Below are 12,294 nucleotides of genomic sequence, written 5' to 3'. Positions count from 1 at the left end.
TGAGGTTTTCACCTCCGCATGGTCATAGAGAAATGTATCCCCCTGAACTAAACTCGCTCCACATGAGCCTATAATGGGTGAGGGTTGAGGAATCTGTGGGTTTAGGTATCTTTTCTTAGAACCAAGTCACATATAGTGAACTCTACGAGCCCGCCCTAGATAGAGCTATGTTGAACCCTAGCGATTACCCAAATAGGTGTTTGATTATTTTTTATTTGCTTTGATTTTTATTTTTCGATACTAACTTGTTGTGTTTTTTGTGGTTACGTTTGCATGTCATTTCATATTAAAGAGGTTTCGATTTCTGTTTGGCTACTAAATTAGAAAGCTTGTCATGGAAAACGAATTCCTTGATAAAGTGGAGGATAATGCGGCTGTCCGTATGTGGTCAGAGAAAATGCAACTTGAGAAAAGGGGATAGCCTAGCTGAGGGGTATACATTGGAGTTATGGAAATTCACTGTATCAATGTGACCCAAAACGAGTTCTAAGAATTGAGGGATATATGGGCTCGTTGGGATGATAAGGCTAAGCAACTGTCCTATCAAAATTATGGTGACTTACCCTACCTGCTCGACATCAAGGTGGACAAGTACTTGTCTCGGGCTATGGCTCAGTTTTAGAACCCGACATATAGTTGTTTCACCTTCGGGAAGGTGGACTTGGTGTCTAATGGAGGTGTATACAACTTTGCTTTGTTGTCCAAAGGTTCAAGTCGACAAAACTTATTCTAAGGCTGCTAATGCCCCAGCTTTTGTAAAGAAATTAATGAGTGTTACCGGCATGAGTGAACAATAGGTTACAGCCCGAATTCAGCAAAAGGGTGATGGTAAGTGCATTCATTGGGTGAGTTTGAAGAACTTGATCGTAGCACATCCAGATATGAAGAAAAAGGTTGATGTCTTCGCTTTAAGTATCTATGGTTTGGTGATTTTCTCTAAAGCTTTAAGGCATATAGATGAAGCAGTTGTCGACTTATTTGAACGACTTGATAAATGGGTCACACGGGTGCCGGAAATTCTAGTCGAGGCATTCAGATCTTTCAGTGCATGTCGGAGGGCAGGTGAAGGTAGATTTATAAGATACACGCAGTTATTGTTAGCTTGGTTCCACAGCCATTTCTGGAAGGTGGATAAAGTTTCCTATCGGGTTTTCTCTGAGAGTTACTCCCTGTTAAAGGAGATAATAGCTACGCCCAGGAGAGATGACATATCAGAAGAAAATTGGATTGCGCTCCTCTGAAATCTTCAAGAAGAGGACGTTGAGTGGAGAGCTCCTTGGTTGGTTCCTAATGAGATCCTCTATCGGTGTGGGAGTTTTGATTGGGTACCTCTACCTGGAATTTGGGGAGCCATTGGATATGCCTATTTACTTTTTTTAAGACAGTACAGATTAAGACAGTTTATACCGATGACATATGGACTAGCCCAGAGTGAGTTCTCGTATAGGGAGAACAATTATAAAAAGAAAATTCGAGAGATTTCTGATACTTGGAAACAGACACGCCGGATGAAGAGATTGGCTGTAGGATCAATGAAGACTCTTGAATACAAGGGGTGGTTAAGTAAAAGGATCAACGATAATATCCCTGGGCCGAATTTAAAGGGCATTCAATTGATGGAAGAATACTTGCAAGTAATTCGCTCTGAGCTAGATATTATAAAACGGGATTTCGAAAAGAGAAATTCAGAGTTAGGGAAAAAGATAGAATAATTGGAGGAAGAAAAGTGCATTTGAGGTTAGATGCCGATGTTCAGAAACTCGAGGTTGAGAAGTTGAGGAAAGAGAAGAGGAAGGTTGAAAAAGACTTGGGCAGTTTGAAGACCGATTACAAGAAGCTGCATATGTCGATGAGAACTACTGGATTGGGAAAAATGTCAGAGCAGTGGCGATAAGAAGTTCAAAAAGAAAATGCTAGAGTTGATGCTCGAGCATATGAAAGCACTTTAAAGAAGAGTTTGGTTGAGGGCCAAGGTGAGAAGGAGACGTTAGTAGCTCGGGTGGCGGAGCTAGAGAAGGAACTGCATTAGCATCATGGTCATAAATCCGTCATTGAATTAACAGCCAGCCTGAGCAGGATCGAGGATCTAAAAGGAAAGGTAGAAGAACTCGAGACTACGCTACAAAACTATGAACGCCATGGGTGAAGCTATAGCTCAGATACGAGAGGTGGCTGATCATTTACAGACCTTAGCGGTTCAGGTTGATGTGCTAAGTGTGAAGTATGAGTTAGAGTCAGACCGAGGTCGTGACCTGGCTTGCCTTCTTAAGAAAGTTAAAACTTTGAGCACTAAGGCAAAGCTGTATTTATGATCTGTTTTATGTAAAGGATTTTGTTCTCTAATAAAGTTTCTAAATGGAATTGAATCAGAATCGATGTCTTTTTAGTTTTGCATTCATCTCATGCATTTTCATTTCATCGCATCATGTGCATTAAATTTCACAAAAGAACTCTAATTAATTGAAAATCGTATTATAGTTACCTTGGAACATCAATACTACACACAGAAAAAAACTAAAGCTATGGATCAAATGTTGGAAAAATTGGAGTAAATGCAGAAAGAGATGCAGGATCAAATGCAATTACAAATGCAAGAACAGTTGGCCAAGATTCAGCAGGATATGAAGGATCATATGCTGGAATCTCAAAAGAATATGATGAACCAATTGTCTCAGCTACTGGCTAGAAGGCCAGAAAAAAGGAGTCCCATTATCAATAATAAGGACGATAGTGAGATCCTTGCTTACCCTCCAAGTTTCACCCCAATAAATACCACAGTACCACCACAAAGGGTATCTGTCAATATTAAGCCCCAATATCAGACTGGTACTTCGGCATCAATAAATTTCCCAACGGGCTTGTGTTCTAACTCGAAGACAATCGGGCAAATCCTACAGTCACTGACCTCGATGATGTAGCGAGAGCAGAAAAGGCAAGAGCAGAATTCCCAAAACAGCTGAAAGACCGATACAAATGGTTGGATGAGAAATTCAGGGCGTTAGAAAGTGCTGATTATCATTACGGAATGGATGCTAAAGAGTTGAGCCTAGTCCCAAATTTGGTACTCCCATCGAAATTCAAAATGCCAGAGTTTGAAAAATACAACGGAATCAGCTGCCCTGAGGCTCACATCATGATGTTTTTTCAGAGGATAACTGGTCATGTTAATAATGATCAATTATTGATTCACTATTTCCGGGACAGCTTGATGGGGCTGCGGCTAAATGGTACAATCAGCTGAGTCGTACCCAAGTAAAATCATGGAAGGACTTAGCACAGGCCTTCATGAAGCAATATGGTCATGTGACAGACATAGCGTCTGATAGGATTACGTTACAGAACATGGAAAAAAAGTCGAATGAAAGTTTCAGGCAATATCTTAGAGGTGGAGGGAAGTCGCTACACAAGTCCAACCCCCACTGTTGGAAAAAGAAACAACCATCCTTTTCATTAATACTTTGAAGGCACATTTTATTAATTACATGCTGGGAAGTGCAACTAAGAGTTTCACGGACATAGTGATGTCCAGTGAAATGATAGAGAATGCGATAAGGTGCGGAAAGATAGAGGCTGGGGAAAGCACCAGGAGGTCGGCCCCGAAGAAGAGAGAAAATGAAGTCAGTAATGCGAGTATGGTTATGCAAAACGAATCACAGTAAACCAACCAAAACCAGTAGCCACGGGCCAATAGGCTTCGACAAGGTAGGAGCCCAATACAAAGCAGAACACAGAGAAGCTCTAGTTTACTCCCATTCCAATAACGTATCAGGAGCTGTACAAAAGTTTATTTGATGCACATGTTGTATCCCCTTTCTACTTAAAACCATTGTAACCCCCATACCCCAAGTGGTACGATGCAAGTGCTCAATGTGAATACCATGTGGGAATCACGGGACACTGATAGAGAACTGTACCTATTTCAAAAGGTTAGTCGAAAGGCTCATCAAAATGGGTGTGGTGAAATTCGATGATGCACTTGGTGTAGGAAATCCATTACCCAATCATACTAATAATGTTGTAAATGCGATAGTCTAGAATATAGGGAGGAGAATCAAGTTGAATGTTGCAGAAGTGAAAACCCTGTTGAGGGAGGTTTGGAGGAAAATGGTGGAAAGAGGTTTAATCATGCAAGACTTGGGGAGTGAATCCTGAGAAGCAGGGAACTATTCTTAGTTCCACGAAGAGGAGGACCATGAGATTGAAATATGTGATAAATTTAGAGCCCTGGTACAGGGTCTAATGGACAACAAGGAGCTGGAGTTTTTTGAATTTACTGAGGAAGAAGATGTATGCACCTCGGATGAGGGGTCGATGGAGAAGGTTTCTGAGGTCAACCACCCGGTGGTGATTATTTCACGAAAAGAATTAATGAAGCTGGAACAAAAATTACACCAAGAGTTGTAATTCAAAAACCCACGACTTTTCCTTATAAGGATAGCAAAAGGGTGCCTTGGAATTATAACTGTAATGTGACATCACCAGGAGAACGGAGTCCGGTCACACGCCAAATACAAAGGTCGAGCTTGTAAAAGGGAAGTCCTTGATGATTGAATAGGGGGAAGAAAGGTCAGTACCACTGGTTAATGAGCTTGTAGCAAAGAAAGAAGATAAGGAATTCTTGAAGTTCCTAAAGCATAGTGAGTATAGCGTGGTGGAACAATTACACAAGCAGTTGGTACGCATATCGGTGCTAGCTCTACTCCTAAACTCAGAGGTACACCGTAACACATTAATGAAGGTGTTGAACGAAACCTATTTCGCTGATGACATTTTAGTAAACAAACTAGACCGTCTTGCCAGCAACATAAGTTCCGATAATTTCATCTTTTTGAGTGACAATTAAATATCGCCAGGGGGCATGAGATCCACCAAGGCTTTGCACATCACCACTCGCTGCAAAGGATATACATTACCGGGGGTATTAGCTGATAATGGTTTGGTGTTGAATGTCTTGCCCTTGTCCATATTGAATAGGTTGCCAATAGATAGTTCTCATATGAAGACATGCCAGAACATAGTGAGGGCATTTGATGGCAGCGAAAGGAAGGTAATAGGAAGGATTGAGGTACCTGTTCTGATCGGACCAAATACATACGAGGTAGACTTCCTAGTGATGGACATTAAGCCTTCTTATAATTGCCTCATGAGGAGGCCATGCATTCACTCGGCAGGGGAAGTACCGTCGGCAGGGGAAGTACCGTCACCATTGCACTAAAAGTTAAAGTTGGTGACAAAGGGTAGGTTGATAATGATAAATGCAGAGGAGGACATTATCACATCCATTACTAGTGATGCACCGTATATACAAAATGATGCTGAGGCAATAGAGTCTTCCTTTCGATTATTAGAATTTGTAAATGCAACATTCATTATCGAAGGAGGTAAGGTCCCAAAGCCAAGAATATCCGAGGCAACGAAGATAAGCTTGCAATTAACAGTTGGGAAATGGGCATTGCCTGGAAGGGGACTTGGGAAATATCTACATGGACGGGTTGAAGTGCCAATTTTGGCTGACAAGCAGGATCGCTTTAGCTTAGGGTATAGGTCAGATGCAAAGCAAAAAAGAAAGGAGATGGAAAGGAGGCAAGAGAGACGAAGAGCACGTCTGAGTGGGGCAGAGGTCAAGTGGGAATCAATGACTTTTCCCCATATATCCAATACATTTGTGTTAGGAGGAATTATCTATCCTGAACTAAAGATGACAGTCGGAGGAACGGCAGAAGATTTGATGGGAGGCCTGAACATCAACGTCATATTTGAAGAGAAAGTGATGAGAGGAAACTTAGGAAGCATTCGTCCTTATGAACTTGGAAGTGTTCTGAACAACTGGACTGTGGAAGAAATTCCTGTAGTTTTTAGAGCGAAATAGAGTAATGTTTAAAACACACTTGTTGTTTTAAAGCCTAGAAGCAATAAGAATCTTTTGTAAAATAGGCCCATGTCCAAAAAATTTATTTCAATGTAAATACACCTGTATGTCTTATTCTAAGTAAATATTCTTTTATCTTGAGCAAATATTCTTTTATTGCAGCTCATTTTTAATCATGTCATACAAATAAGCTATTCTTAGATTCTTTTATTTTTTGGGTATCCTTTTGTGCCTACAATAGGTCTTTAGATGTCAATGATGTGAGTGACGCTGTTACGGACCCAAAGTTCCCTTTTGAGCGAGACATGTGTCTGGAGGGATTGCAAGATTTTGAAGATGATGAAGACTATAGCTTACCTCCGAATTTGTTAAGGATGGTAGAGTAGGAAGAGAAACAGATTTTACCCCATAAGTAGATAATCGAGAATGTGACCTTGGAAGAAGAGAAGGAGGTGAACATTGGAACTTGCATAGCTTAGGAAACAAGACAGGACCTCATTGATTTACTGCAAGAGTTCAAAGATATCTTCGCGTGGTCGTATCAAGACATGCCTAGGTTAAGCGCTGATGTTGCGGTGCATCGCGTCCCCATAAAAGAAGAGTGCAAGCCTATTCAACAGAAGATTCGAAGGATGAGACCCGATGTTGTAGTAAAAATAAGAGAAGAGGTCAGGAAGCAATTTGATGATGGGTTCTTGCAAGTGGTGAATTACTCAGAATGGGTAGCCAATGTTGTCCCCATTCCTAAGAAAGATGGAAACGTGCGGACGTGTGTAGATTATAGGGACTTAAACAAGGCCAGCCCAAAGGACAACTTCCGATTGCCTAACATTGACACTTTGGTGGATAATACGGCAGGTTACTCACTATTCTCCTTCATGGATGGTTTCTCTGGGTACAATCAGATAAAGATGTATACTGAAGACATGGAAAAGACCATATTCATAACCTTATGGGGGACTTTTTGCTATAAGGTGATGCCATTCGGGTTGAAGAATGTGGGAGCAACGTATCAAAGAGCCATGGTAACCTTGTTTCACAACATGATGCACAAGGAAATTAAGGTTTACTTCGACGATATGATTACAAAATCTCGAACAAAAGAGGAGCATGTACAAGTTTTGAGGAAATTGTTCTTAAGGCTGAGAAAGTTTCAGCTAAAGCTCAATCCAACAAAATGTACTTTCGGGCTAGGTCAAGAAAGCTGCTTGGTTTCATAGTCAGCGAAAAAGGAATTGAGGTCGACCCCAACAAAGTCAAGGCTATACAAAAAATTGCCTCCGCCGCACACTAAGAAGGAAGTTTGAGGTTTTCTGGGAAGACTAAATTACATCGCCAAGTTCATTTCACAATTGACTGAGAAATGTGACCCCATATTTCACCTTCTCAAGAAACACAATCCAGGTGTGTGGGATGATGAGTGCTAGAAAACCTTTGACAAGGTTAAAGAATATTTGTCCAATCCCCCAGTGCTAATGCCACCTAGTCCTGGTAAGCCATTGATATTGTATTTGACAGTATTTGACAATTCAATGGGATGTGTACTCAGCCAACACGATGAGACAGGAAAGAAAGAAAGGGCGATATATTACCTCAGTAAGAAGTTTACTGAGTGTGAAATGAGATACTCACCAATTGAGAAATTATGTCGTGCCTTGGTTTGAACCACTTGGAGATTGAGGCAGTACATGTTATACCATATGACTTGGTTAATCTCAAAACTGGACCCTCTAAAGTACATGATGGAGTCAACTGCTCTGAGTGGAAGGCTGGCCCGATGGCAAATTCTACTTTCTGAATTTGGCATAATTTATGTGAACCAGAAGGCTGTGAAAGGGAGTGCAATAGCAGATTTTCTAGCCAGTAGAGCTTTAGAATATTACGAGCCTTTGAATTTTGATTTCCCTAACGAAGATCTAATGTATGTGGCAATACTGAAGAAGACATTCCAGAAGATCATCCTTGGAAACTGAATTTTGACGGGGCGTCAAATGCTGTTGCCTAATGGAATTTGGGCAGTCTTGATATCCCCAAATAGAGATCATTATCCATTCACTTGCAAATTGGATTTTGATTGGACAAAAAATATGACAGAGTACGAAGCATGTATCATGGGAATCCGTGCAGTCATTGAATAGAAAATCAAAGTACTAGAGGTGTATGGGGATTCTGCACTGGTAATTTATCAGCTTAAGGTTGAATGGGAAACAAGGGAACCTAAGTTAATTAGTTACCGGAGGCTGGTCCTGGAGTTAATTGAGGGGTTTGATGATATCACTTTCTATTATCTCCCGTGAGATGAAAACCAGATGGCTGATGCCTTGGTGATGTTAGCTTCTATGATCAAAGTAAATGGACGAGAGGACATGAAGCCGATCCAGATGAGTATTTGTAAGACTCTAGCTCATTACTGTAATATGGATGTAGAAGAGGAGAGTGACGTTTATCTAATATTCTACGATATGTGAAGAACCGTGAATACCCGATCAGGCAACTGAAAATGATAAGAGAATGTTGAGGAGGCTGGCCAGTGACTATGTCTTAGACGGAGAGATCCTGTATAAAAGGAGGAAGGATCAGGTGCTGCTAAGATGTGTTGACACTGTTGAAGCTAGGAAAATCCTGGAAGAAGTCCATAAAGGTGTCTGTGGGATGCATGCCAATAGGTTCACAATGGCCAGGCAATTCATGAGATTCGGGTATTACTGGTCCATAATGGAAGGAGATTGCATCAATTACGCCAGGAAATGTCATAAATGCCAAATTTATGGAGACAAGATCCATGTGCCTCCTTCGCCTCTTCATGTTATGACTTCTCCATGGCCTTTCTCAATGTGGGACATGGACGTCATTGGACCAATTTCACCGAAGGCTTCTAACGGATATCGATTTATCTTTGTGGCAATCGATTACTTTACCAAGTGGGTAGAGGCTACTTCATACGCCAACGTCAGAAAGTCACAGTCAGCAAGTTCTTAAAAAGGGAGATCATATGTCGATATAGCATGCCAGAGAGGATCATATCTGACAAAACGTTGAATTTGAATAACAGAGTGATAGTAGAGGTCTACAGACAGTTTAAAATTAAGCACCATAACTCGTCACCATATCGCCTAAAAATTAATGGTGCAGTTGAAGCAGCTAATAAAAATATCAAGAAGATTGTGGGGAAAATGACTGAGACCTACAAGGATTGGCATGAAAAGTTACCATTTGCTCTGTATGCCTATTGAACATTTGTCAGAACTTCTACTGGGGCAACACCTTGCTCATTGGTTTATGGGATGGAGGCAATTTTGCCCATTGAAGTTGAAATTTTTTCTCTCCAGGTTTTATCAGAGTTGAAGCTTGATGAAGCAGAATGGATCTAGTCTCGGTATGATCAGCTGAACTTGATTGAAGAAAAGATACTGAAGGCTATCTGTCATGGTCAAATGTACCAGAAGCGGATGATGCGAGCTTACAACAAAAAGATTCACCCCAGAGTATTCCGTGAGGGGGACTTGGTATTGAAAAAGATCCTCCCTATGAAAAAAGATTTTAGAGGAAAATGGATGCCGAACTGGGAAGGACCTTATGTGGTAAAGAAGGCTTTTTCTAGAGGCGCACTGATATTAACTGAGATGGACGGTAAGAGCTTGCCTAACCCAATAAATTCGGATCCAGTCAAGAAGTACTTCGCTTAAAAGGAGAGGCTAAGGTGAAAACCCATAAAGGGAGCCAAAAGAAAAAAAATAGAGAGGTTGAGGTGAAAACCGCAAAGGGCGCCTTGAGACCAAAGGGGTTTTGAATTGAAAACCTGAAAAGGGCAATTCAAATTTCGACCAAAGAGGAGGCATGTGGTAGTCTTGCTATGCTGGAATTAACGAAGAGGAAGTACACTAAGTCTTGTGACATCGACAAAGTACTCTAAATTTTCTAGGCACATGATAAGCTCGAAATGGTCCTCGTAGAGTTCATATGGAGGAGCTTAGGATGCGATATCTGGGGCACGCATTTTTGTCCACTTTTTACCTATTTTTGTATTCCAGCAATGTTTGCTTTCGTTGATTAATCCATTCTTTTCGAATTTTGTTCCTAGTAAATTTCAGTTTGGTTTATCTTTATAATCTTTTTCAAGTGCTCGTATTGAAATAACGATTAATGGACTAATAATACTTTCACAAAAGAGGTTCTGTATATTACTCTGAAAGTTTCTAAATAGTATAAGAACCTGAAACAGGTTTGTTGTTTGAAACTCACCAAACCTAAGGGCTAGAAATGTTTGGAAAAAGGGTCTAAGTTGAGACTGCCTCTTAATATTTTTTGTCAAAAGTATCAGATACAAGATATTGCATCGGTGATACAACTTTGACGAATAACGAGTAGTGTCCACCCAAACATTAAAGTGGGATTATGCTCGAAAAAGGAAAATTGGTATTCTGCATACGCATCTGGTTATGTTACCTAGAGAGGAGTGTAAAAGCTCATTTGATTGAAGAAGATAGTATAGATCCTATACCCCTGAGTTGTAGTGGGATGGGTTGAGGAAGATGGTTCTCTGTCAAGGATACTAGTTGAGCAAGAGGGCAGCATAATACGACAGTGATAAAATTTTGATGAATAATGTGTGATGACACTTTAAGCATTGTAAAAAAAAGGAGGAATCATTCTCATGATATTTCTACATTCATATCATTCATAGTGCATTTGGTTAGGAGCATCTGATTCATTTTGATCATAGTATCCTAATCATTTGGCATAAACATAGGCATATGAAACCGAGTCTACAGGACATGTTCCCCATAGGACAGTGTAACGACATCGGTGAATTCACCAGTCTTATCTCTCTGAAGTTGTAGCGGAGTAGAGTGGAAATTACAGGTCTTATCTCCCTAAGCAGTAGTGGAGAAGACCAAAAACAGCGAATCTTATCTCTATGTATCGGCAATGGAGCAGGTTTTAGCCACTAGCCTTATCTCTCTGAGGTAGTAAGAGAGCAAGCTGAAGATACAAGTCTTATCTTCCTGAGGTAGCAAGGAACCAGACTGAGAATTGCAGATCTTATCTCCCTAAGCAGTAGTGGAGCAGATCGAAGACGGCGAATTTTATCTCCATGTATCGGCAATGGAGTAGATTTTAGCCACCAGTCTTATCTCTCTGAGGTAGCAAGAGAGCAAGTTGAAGATACAAATCTTATCTTCCTGAGGTAGCAAGAAAGCAGACTGAGAATTGCAGATCTTATCTCCCTAAGCAGTAGTGGAGCAGATTGAAGACGGTCAATCTTATCTCCATGTATCGGCAATTGAGCAGATTTTAGCCACTAGCCTTATCTCTCTAAGGTAGCAAGAGAACAGGTTGAAGATACAAGTTTTATCTTCCTGAGGTAGCAAGGAAGAAGATTGAGAGTTGTAGATCTTATCTCCCTAAGCAGTAGTGGAGCAGATTGAAGATGGTGAATCTTATCTCCATGTATCAGCAATGGAGCAGATTTAAGCCATTAGCCTTATTTCCTTGAATAAGAGCAGAGCAGACTGAAAGTAACGAATCTCATTGCCCTGAAGATGTAGTGGAGCAGATTAAAGCTACAAATCTTTCAGCAAGTCCAAGCAAATTTGGGCCCTTTCAAGGTCTCTGCTCTATTCTTGTTACACGACAATGAGCAAAGAGGGGCAGCTGTAATGGGCCAAAATTGCCCGGCCCAAATCACTAGAAATAATAAACCCAAAAAAATGAAACTAACCCAATTACATTAAACAGGCCCAATACCCATGGCCCAAAACCTAAATCATAAAAGTGAAACGGCATCGTTTAGTGGGGGGCTAGACCCGCGCGTTGACCCGACCCGCAGGGGAGGGTCTGCGTGTTTTTGTTTTAAAAAGGGTTATTGCACGTTTGATCCCTTTTGCACTGACTTGCAATTAAAACTTGTTTATATTTTCCTTATTTTTTAAATTGTCCCAGGAATTTGCGTGTCTACTCATTTCAGTCTGCGCTGAAACGATTCGTTTTGGGGCATGGTTTATTTGCTTTTTTCGCCCATGCGAATCCGCGCGCATTGCGTTTTGGTCCTTGGCTTTAATTTCACTGTTATATTTTATTTATTAACTATCCCTCTAAGTTTGATTTTATTTCAATTGAGTTTTTCTTTCATTTCAATATGTTTTTATATTTTCTTAATTTTCCTTTGTTTTTATTTTGTTGATTTTTATTTCACTTATTTTAAATTCTCTTTTATATATTTTTATGTTTTAAAGACTTAAGTGATATTTAAATATTCTTATACATTTTTTTGTATTTACACATAATTTAGTTTTTTTATAGATATATATTATTGGTGATATATTATTTTATGTAAATATTCTTCCTTATAAAATATATTCATATATAATTTATTTCCTAAAAACCCTATTTTATTGTTTTTTATTATTTCAAACACTTTTATA

Source organism: Gossypium hirsutum, chromosome A02 (genome assembly GCF_007990345.1).
Source record: "Gossypium hirsutum isolate 1008001.06 chromosome A02, Gossypium_hirsutum_v2.1, whole genome shotgun sequence".
Taxonomy (NCBI): domain Eukaryota; kingdom Viridiplantae; phylum Streptophyta; class Magnoliopsida; order Malvales; family Malvaceae; genus Gossypium; species Gossypium hirsutum.
Note: the sequence above shows the minus strand (reverse complement) of the source record.